The sequence below is a fragment of the Pan paniscus genome, chromosome 8 (genome assembly GCF_029289425.2).
Source record: "Pan paniscus chromosome 8, NHGRI_mPanPan1-v2.0_pri, whole genome shotgun sequence".
Taxonomy (NCBI): Eukaryota; Metazoa; Chordata; class Mammalia; order Primates; family Hominidae; genus Pan; species Pan paniscus.
Window position 1 is genome coordinate 71,967,600 of NC_073257.2, and position 8,693 is coordinate 71,976,292.

An 8,693-nucleotide genomic window follows, 5' to 3' on the forward strand; every position below is an offset into this window, starting at 1 on the left:
AAAAAATTTAGTTAACTCTTTTTTTTAAAAAAAAGACTACTTAAATATTTGTTTTTGATAGAAAGAGCTGTCTTCTGAGTTATCCAAGTTTAGCATAATGCAAGCATACATTTATATTCTATTTGGGCTTATTCTTCCTGAATTTAGACAGCTCTACTGATTGAATAAACTAGTATTATGTTTCCTAGATGTTTAAGATGATGAAAACGGGAGATGTGTGTTTAACTAAATTAAATTATTATTCTGACAAACTTCATTTCAACAATAATTATGTTTTGTGGTATGTCAGCTTTAAGACAGTCTCTAAGATCTTTTAGTAACTTAAAACTTATGCTAGTTTAAGTTAATTAATGGATAGTCATTAAATATCTAGATCATTTCTAATAAGATAAAGTATTAAAATGTTAATCACTAAGCATAATTTTAAGGCTGTATGTATTTTGCCACATTGAGAAATTGTACTATAAGGACATCTAAGCTATAAAACATTGTAAGGTGTATATTCATAAGCTTTGCTACAAAATTGTAGTGTCTGACAGCTCACAGGTATTTACCTCATAGCTATCTCTGTGAAATAGAAGTTAAAAAGTTATGATTAATATTCTGAGTGAGATTCTCTAGGAAAAATATTGCAAAGAAGAGTAACTTTGTATGCAAGGTACTCAGGTTGTGCTTTTTTTAAGGTAAAGGAGCATAGTTTTGTCCTAAAGTAAAATGACTAGCTGTTCCAGAATGAGGAAGAAGAATAGGTAGCACAAAACCTAAATGGATGTAGAAACCTGTGGAAGGTGCACAGAAAGGGAATTTTATTTGCCATTGTCGAAACTGGCTAAGGTTTAGTGGCTTTATTTACAAGATTTTCTTAAGAGCCTTGATATCAAATATTATGCTGATACAAAATTAAAACTGCTTTTCTTTCTGTTAAATGACAAAATTTTCTTGAATCATTTATGTACTTTTTAAGAGGTTGTTAAGATTTTTCTTTACCTTCTGAGAAATCTGCCTAAAAGGCAATGATTCTATTTTATCAGAATAATTTTCTGTGCTTTACATTCAGTTTTTCAGGTCGTTGATTACTTACAGGAACAAAGTCTTCTCACTCTTGAAAGAATTAAGGTTCTTTACAATCCTGTTACCTCCTATGTTTTCTTTAAAAATTTTCTGTCACTTTGATTTTAAATTCACTGCTTTGTTTTAAATGCCACAGAAACAACCAAATTTCCTTGTCAATTGCATTATTTTTGTAACGAACTCATCAGATATTTCACTTTTGAAAAATTATCATTAATAAGTTAACCATGGTCATTTTTGGTCTCTTGGCCTCTAGAGATAGTTTTTGTTGTTGTTGTTTTACTTTGATTCTTCCTGCAAAGCACTTGCAAATCAGCTACAAACCAGAGTGCTTTGACATTAAAAACGATGGTCTCAGAGCCCCACGGGAAAGGACTATGCTGAGTACTCATGGGCACAGGCTTATGATGGTATTGCTTAAATAACTTGGGGCCCATGCCATTGGACCATCCAGGATTTCCTGCATTCTCATTAAGAAGCTAACGGGTTCATGAGGCTACTAACCCAAGATGGAACAGAACAAGAATAAGCCTGAGCAAAATTATGAGGAATGATTTGGGTTTTGTTTGGAATGCTGCTAATACTTTAACATTCTATTTTCTGGACATGAGGGCTACTTTCTCTTTTAAGCTATTATCTAAAAAAATGTAGATTAATAAAAACAAAACATTTATCTTTTTCTTCCTGTTTCCTCCGGAATTCGGAAACTTTTATTGAATACTTTTATTTCCATGGCAATATAGTTATTTACATAGGTTCAGTAAGAATCTGCTCTCCTTATTAAGACGAGGTAATTGGAAACATTGGTTATACAACAAAGCTCATTCTGAATAAGGCTTTGTTCAGAATGTCATATCTGAGAATGAATCAAGATATGGCCAGTAAGTCTTAAGGAACTGAGGCTGACTTTACAGGGTTGTCTTATGGGGTTCTCAGCCTTACCGATGAATAAGGAAGTTCTCTTGCTAGTGGGCCAAGGAAACCGAGACTATTTGCGTGACCTCGAGAAGAGAGGAATTTACTCAAATCTATGATTAATATAGGTGAGATCTCATGGTGAATTCTTGGCTTGGCTTCTTCACTTCAAGAGGTTTGTGTTTGTTTATTTTTTAAATACTCTCTCAGAAGAATCAAGCCTCAAGAGGTTTTTAAAGGTCCATTTTGAACGTCCTTATGAAATCTTCCACAAAGCAAACTTTGAAGAGCCAATATGTTAAATCGCCATTCTTGCTGCCTGTGTTAAAATAATTAGGTTGAATTTAATGATATCAACTTTATTTTCTGACCAAGAATAATCCTTCTTTGAGATTATTTATTTACTTATTTATCTATTTAATTTTTTTAAGAGATAGGGTCTGGCTCTGTGGCCTAGGCTGGAGTGCAGTGGTATAATCATAGCTCACTGCAGTCTTGAACTCCTGGGCTCAAGCAATCCTCCTGCCTCAGCCTCCAAGTAGCTAGGACTACAGGTGCATGCCACTATGGTCAGCTAATTTTTGTATTGTTTTTATTTTTGTTTTTTGGAGAAAGAAGGTGTTGTTATGCTGCCCAGGCTGGTTTTTTGTTTTTTTGTTTGTTTGTTTGTTTGTTTGTTTTTGAGACGCTGGAGTGCAGTGGCGCAATCTCAGCTCACTGCAAGCTCTGCCTCCTGGGTTCACGCCATTCTCCTGCCTCAGCCTCCCGAGTAGCAGGGACTACAGGCATCTGCCACCACGCCTGGCTAATTTTTTTGTATTTTTAGTACAGACAGGGTTTCACCATGTTAGCCAGAATGGTCTCGATCTCCTGACCTCGTGATCTGCCTGCCTCGGCCTCCCAAAGTGCTGGGATTACAGGTGTGAGCCACGGCACCCGGCCCCAGGCTGGTTTTGAATTCCTGGCCCCAAGCAATTCTCCTACCTCGGCCTCCTAAAGTACTGGGATTACAGATGTGAGCGACTGTGTCTGGTCCTTTGAGATTATCTTGATCAAAAGGGAAAGTATCTGTGGAGAGAATTTTTGTGTTTCAGTGGAAAACTATAGCACACCCTGGTGGGTTATCAGATTCTGGTCCTGTTCATTGTCTTTGAACTCTTTGTGTTTGAACCTCTTGTAAACTGCAGGTAACTGACAAATATGAAAAAACAGTTTCGTTACTGCCTGTAAATTGTACCAGATCTTGTCATCTTACACACATTGCCAAACCTTATCAAATTTTAACTCTTGTTTTTCTCTAATATCTGCCTACGGCCTTCAAATTAACATTTCCAATTTTTATCTCTCCCTTCTGTCTTGGCATCACGAAGAACTGAATTCTGACAATCCAGATTAAAATTTGTAAACCCAGATCTTTACTGGAACTCTAGGTTGCCTTGTAGCTGCCACTTCCCTCGGCACCTGAGGAAGCACTGCACCTTAAAGCCCAGATGACTTGATATGTACCTTGAAATACTCATCATTGAGGCAGACCATGCAGGGGCCAGTTTCTCCCTGGAAAAGGCACTCTTTGAGCCCCAAAGGAAGTGTAATACAATGTTCAAGTCACAAATGCCTTTATATGAGAGGAAACCAAGACCGTGGACAACATTGCCAAGAACATTGACATCTTAGCTTCGGCAAACTCAGTGAGCAGTGCTGTGTGACCAAAAGCTTTTCATCCAACGACCTCTTGGAATCTGCTGGACCAGATACTCTCAAGATCCGACTCCTGGCTCCTAACTTTATTATAACCTTTTATATTAATATTTCTCTTTTTCATTTCAGTCATCCCCCCTAGAAGATGATCAGCAAGATGCTAAAACTGTTGGGAGCAAGCTCCCCAAAGTCTGGCCATAAACTGGCCCCAAAACTGGCTATAAATAAAATCTCAGCAGCAATGTCAGGTCCATAATGGCCATAACGCCCAAGCTGGAAGGTTGTGGGTTTACAGGAATGAGGGCAAGGAACACCTGGCCCGCCCAGGGTGGAAAACTGCTTAAAGGCATTATTAAGCCACAAACGAAAGCCTGAGGGATCTGTGTCTTAAGGGCGTGTTCCTGCTGTGGTTAACTAGCCCAACCTACTCAATTAATTCGGCCCATCCCTTCCTTTCCCTTAAGGGATACTTTTAGTTAATTTAATATCTATAGAAACAATGCTAATGACTGGTTTGCTGTTAATAAATATGTGGGTAAATCTCTGTTTGAGGCTCTCAGCTCTGAAGGCTGTAAGATCCCTGATTTCCCACTTCACACCTCTATATTTCTGTGTGTGTGTCTTTAATTCCTCTAGCACTGCTGGGTTAGGGTCTCCCCGACCGAGCTGGTCTTGGCATAAAACAACTCACCTTTGCTACCACCTCTCAACAGATGCTTCAGCTGCTTTTGCAGGAATAATGCAAACAAGAGTCTTCAGGGAATTATTTCTTAGACCCTGTTTCTCCCCCACTCAGGAGATTCACTATCACTTTTGAGTTGTTCATTGATAAATAATATTTATTAATCTTGAATCAAAGGGGATAATTATAATGTTGAGTTTTTTAAAGTTTTTAATTGTAGTAAAAGACACATAACATTAAATTTACTATCAAAACTTTTTTTTTTTTTTTTTTTTGAGACGGAGACTAGCTCTGTCCCCAGGCTGGAGTGCAGTAGCATGATCTTAAATCACTGCAACCTCCGCCTCTGGGGTTCAAGCAAAATTTCTGCCTCAGCCTCCTGAGTAGCTGGGATTATAGGAGCGTGCCACCACACCAGCTAATTTTTTTTTTTTTTTTTGTATTTTCAGTAGAGATGGGGTTTCACCATGTTGGCCAGGCTGATCTTGAACTCCTGACCTTAAGTGATCCACCTGCCTCAGTCTTTCAAAGTGCTGGGATTATAGGCGTAAGCCACCATGCTTGGCCTATCTAAACCATTTTTAAGTATACAGTTTAGTAGTGTTAAATACATTCACATTTTTGTGTACATTGTTGTGCAAAGTCTCCATAAAGCTTTTCATTTTGCAAAACTGAAACTTTGTATTCATTAAACAACTCCCCATTCTCCCCACCAGGCTGGGCAACCACCTTTCTCCATCTGTTTCTATGAATGTGGCTACTTCAGCTACCTCATATAAGTGGAATCATATAATATTTGTCACTTTGTGACTGGTATATTTCACTTAGCATAATGCCCTCAAGATTCATCCATGATGTAGCATGTGTACAAATTCCTTCCTTTTTAAGGCTGAATAATATTTCATTGAACACGTCCACCACATTTGTTTATGCATTCATCCATAAATGGATGACAATGTCGAACTCTGCCTGAGCCCTGTGCTCCTAGAAGACCGCACTCAGGAAATCCTTCTTCCCTTTGTCCTTCCAAACAGCTTACAGCAAAGAACCACTCTTCCCCACACGCCTTAGACAAGACTCGTGAATGCCCCCCTTGTTTACTTAGGACAAGGCCAGACACAAACCCTCCAAGTTTTGTCTCATAAATGATTACCCAAATTGTTTGTCCCCACTCACCAATGTGGACAAAATACCCGCTAATAAGACTTGACCAAACTGTAGCTAGGCTTCTTCCCTCCCCACAAGCTCCTGAACTTTGACTCACCTTTAACCTGAGCCAGCACTGGCATATGGAGCAGCCGCCCTTCATGATCACACATCTGAGATCTCTCTTGAGACTCTTGCAGATCTTGTGGTCTGTGTGTTGTCCTCTTACAATAGTCCCCTCCTCCTACTGTAATAGTCTTTTCAAATAAAATCTGTGTTTCTAGGTCTTAACGTTTTTATTTGACTGGGATCGGTGAGAAAGTGCTGAGAGGTGCACTAGATGTGAACCTGGAGGACAATGGGGTCTGGTTCCAGCAGGTAAGCAGAATTTTTTTTTTTTTGAGATGGAGTCTCACTCACTCTGTCACCCAGGCTGGAGTGCAGTGGCGCAATCTCGGCTCACTGCAACCTCCACCTCTTGGGTTCAAGCAATTCTCCTGCCTCAGCCTCCCGAGTAGCTGGAACTACAGGCGTGTGCCACCACACCCAGCTAATTTTTGTATTTTTAGTAGAGACAGGGTTTCACCATGTTGGCCAGGCTGGTCTCGAACTCCTGACCTCAGGTGATCCACCTGCCTCAGCCTCCCAAAGTGCTGGGATTACAGGTATGAGCCACCGTGCCCAGCCAGAAAATAATTTCTTTAGTCCCATTTTACAGGTAAGAGGATGAAGATATAAGAAGGCTAAAGGACTTGCTGGCTATCACCAGCACCAGTGGCAGTGCTGGGAATCTAGGTGCTATCTCTGATCTTGTAAAAAGTGTTCTTTGCAGCACAAACATGCCCAGCCCTGCTAAATGTTTGTGGATGGTGAAAAAACATTCTCCAATGTTCTAGGAAAAGGAAATGGATCCAAGAATGAAAGAAAGTAAATGGAATATCCAGAGCTTCAGAGAACCTTTTCCAGCCTGTGGAAATGAACAAGGACCACCCAAATGAGAACAAACAAAGTCTGTTTATTCAGAATCTGCCCTAGCAAGGGAGTCAGCCATCATCATTTGCATCTGGTAGAGACACAAAGGCAGGTAGAGGAATGGGAATGCTTTATAGTAGGTGGGAATAAAAAGACTTCAGGCTATTGGTGTGGGGAAGCTGTGGGCAGCTAAGCAGCATCCTATGTAGTGGCTTAGGGTTGCATATTTGCTTTATCTTGTTGGTCCTAAACTGGAAGTCAATGCAAAAATTAGGAAAGCTGTCAATTATTCATCAAGTTATGGCTGTTTTGTGCAGATTACTACAGGAGTTATTATTTGGCCTCCTACATTAGTTGACTTCCAGGATTGGTTACTATTGCCAGTAGGTTGGCTTCAAGGGCTGCTTGCAGCAGGTTCGGAGCAGGTTCTCAGTTCGAGTTCTATTTTTATTTATAGTGTGGCCACTGTCTGTTTGTATATTCAATCTCTTGACTCTTTACAGGGATCCTGCATTTAGAAATGCCTTTCAGACTTCATACTCAGCCCCAGGACTGGTGGTGAGAGGCTTTCCACTTCCTGTATGCAGTGTCTGGGTTTGCCTCAACTACATTCCCCGCCCCCCATCACATTCTTTTTTCACAAACAGGTGAAAATCAAGGCCTTCAGTATTATCTCCAGGTTCCCAAGACTCTCAGACTGATGCACTCCTGCTTGCCCTCCCACGAATGCCTTTTTTTTTTTTTTTTTTTTTGAGGCAGGTTCTTGCTCTGTCCCCAGGCTGGAGTGCAGTGGCATGGTCACGGCTCATCGCAGCCTCAACCACCCAGGCTCAAGCAATCCTCCCATCTCAGCCTTCTGAGTGGCTGGGACTGCAGATGCATAACACCATGCCTGGCTATTTTTTTATTATTTGTAGAGATGAGGTTTCACTATGTTGCCCAGGCTGGGTCTCGAACTCCTGGGCTCAAGTGATCCTCCCACCTCAGCCTCCCAAATTGCCTTCTTTTATTTATGCAGGTCATGGAATCTCAGGAAATCCAAAGGACTTTAGCAGCCTCTTCACACTGCCTGAACATTTACCAGATGGCAAGGCAGAGGCTGAGAGATTCCAGTGTTTGGGTTCCAGTCTAATTCCATTGAGACCTCCTTGAGCCCAGCGCAGCAGATGTGACATCCTAGGAGCTCAGTCAAGTAGGAGAGATAAGGAAATGGATAAACACACTCAGCAATTTCCCCAGTCCTACCATAAGTGGTCTTGGCTCTGAGCCTGCAAGCACTGTTCCTTCTGTCTAAAACCCTTTCCTTTCCCCAATTCTCCCCTGTGAATTCCTTTCCATCCATGAGTCCCAGTTTCAACATCACCCCCTCTAGGAAGGTTTTCCCCACACTCCAGCATTACATTTTCCCTAAGTGCCCTATTCTTGTCCTTCCTGGACTACTCATACTGTTCTACTCCAGGGATTTTTCTTTTTGCTTCTTTTTCCTAAATGACCATAGAATCCTGAGGACCACCTCTAGATCTTGGTTTCAATCCTCCATCTAATACCTAATACAAAGCAGCCCCTCCAATAGTTGGAGGTGCACCCAGAATGCAAGAGCAACACAGAGATCCAGGTGGGAAGACTGACAGAAGGAGGAGGTGATGCTGGGGCCAAGTTCTGAAAGGAGGAGTAAGAATTTGCAAAGGAGTCAACTGGGGAAGGCATTCCAGGCCAGGTTCTCAGTAGGAGCAAAACCATGGCAAGGGGGCACAGTGAATACGGGTGGGGTGAGACTGAAATGTAGCTTGCCATTGCTGAAGGATAGAGTATAAGGCACAAGTGGCCAGAGACAAGACTGTCAGAATAAGCAGGGATATATCAAATTGTTAATATCCTGCTTCATCACTTACTAGCAGTTTAACTCCAAGCAAGTTATTTAACCTCTCTATGCCTCAGTTATCACCTGTAAAGAGGAGATTATAATAGTAATCCTCACATAAAGTTGTTGCAGGGATTAAGTGAGTTAACATGTGTGAAACATTGAGAAGTATACAGAGTAAGAATTATGAAAGTTCTTGCTATTTTTATGCAGATGGAAGATGCAGTCAGCTTTGTTGTTGTTGTTGTTGTTTTGAGACGGAGTCTTGCTCTGCTGCCCAGAAGTGCAGTGACGCCATCTTGGCTCACTGCAAGCTCAGCCTCCCGGGTTCACGCCATTCTCCTGCCT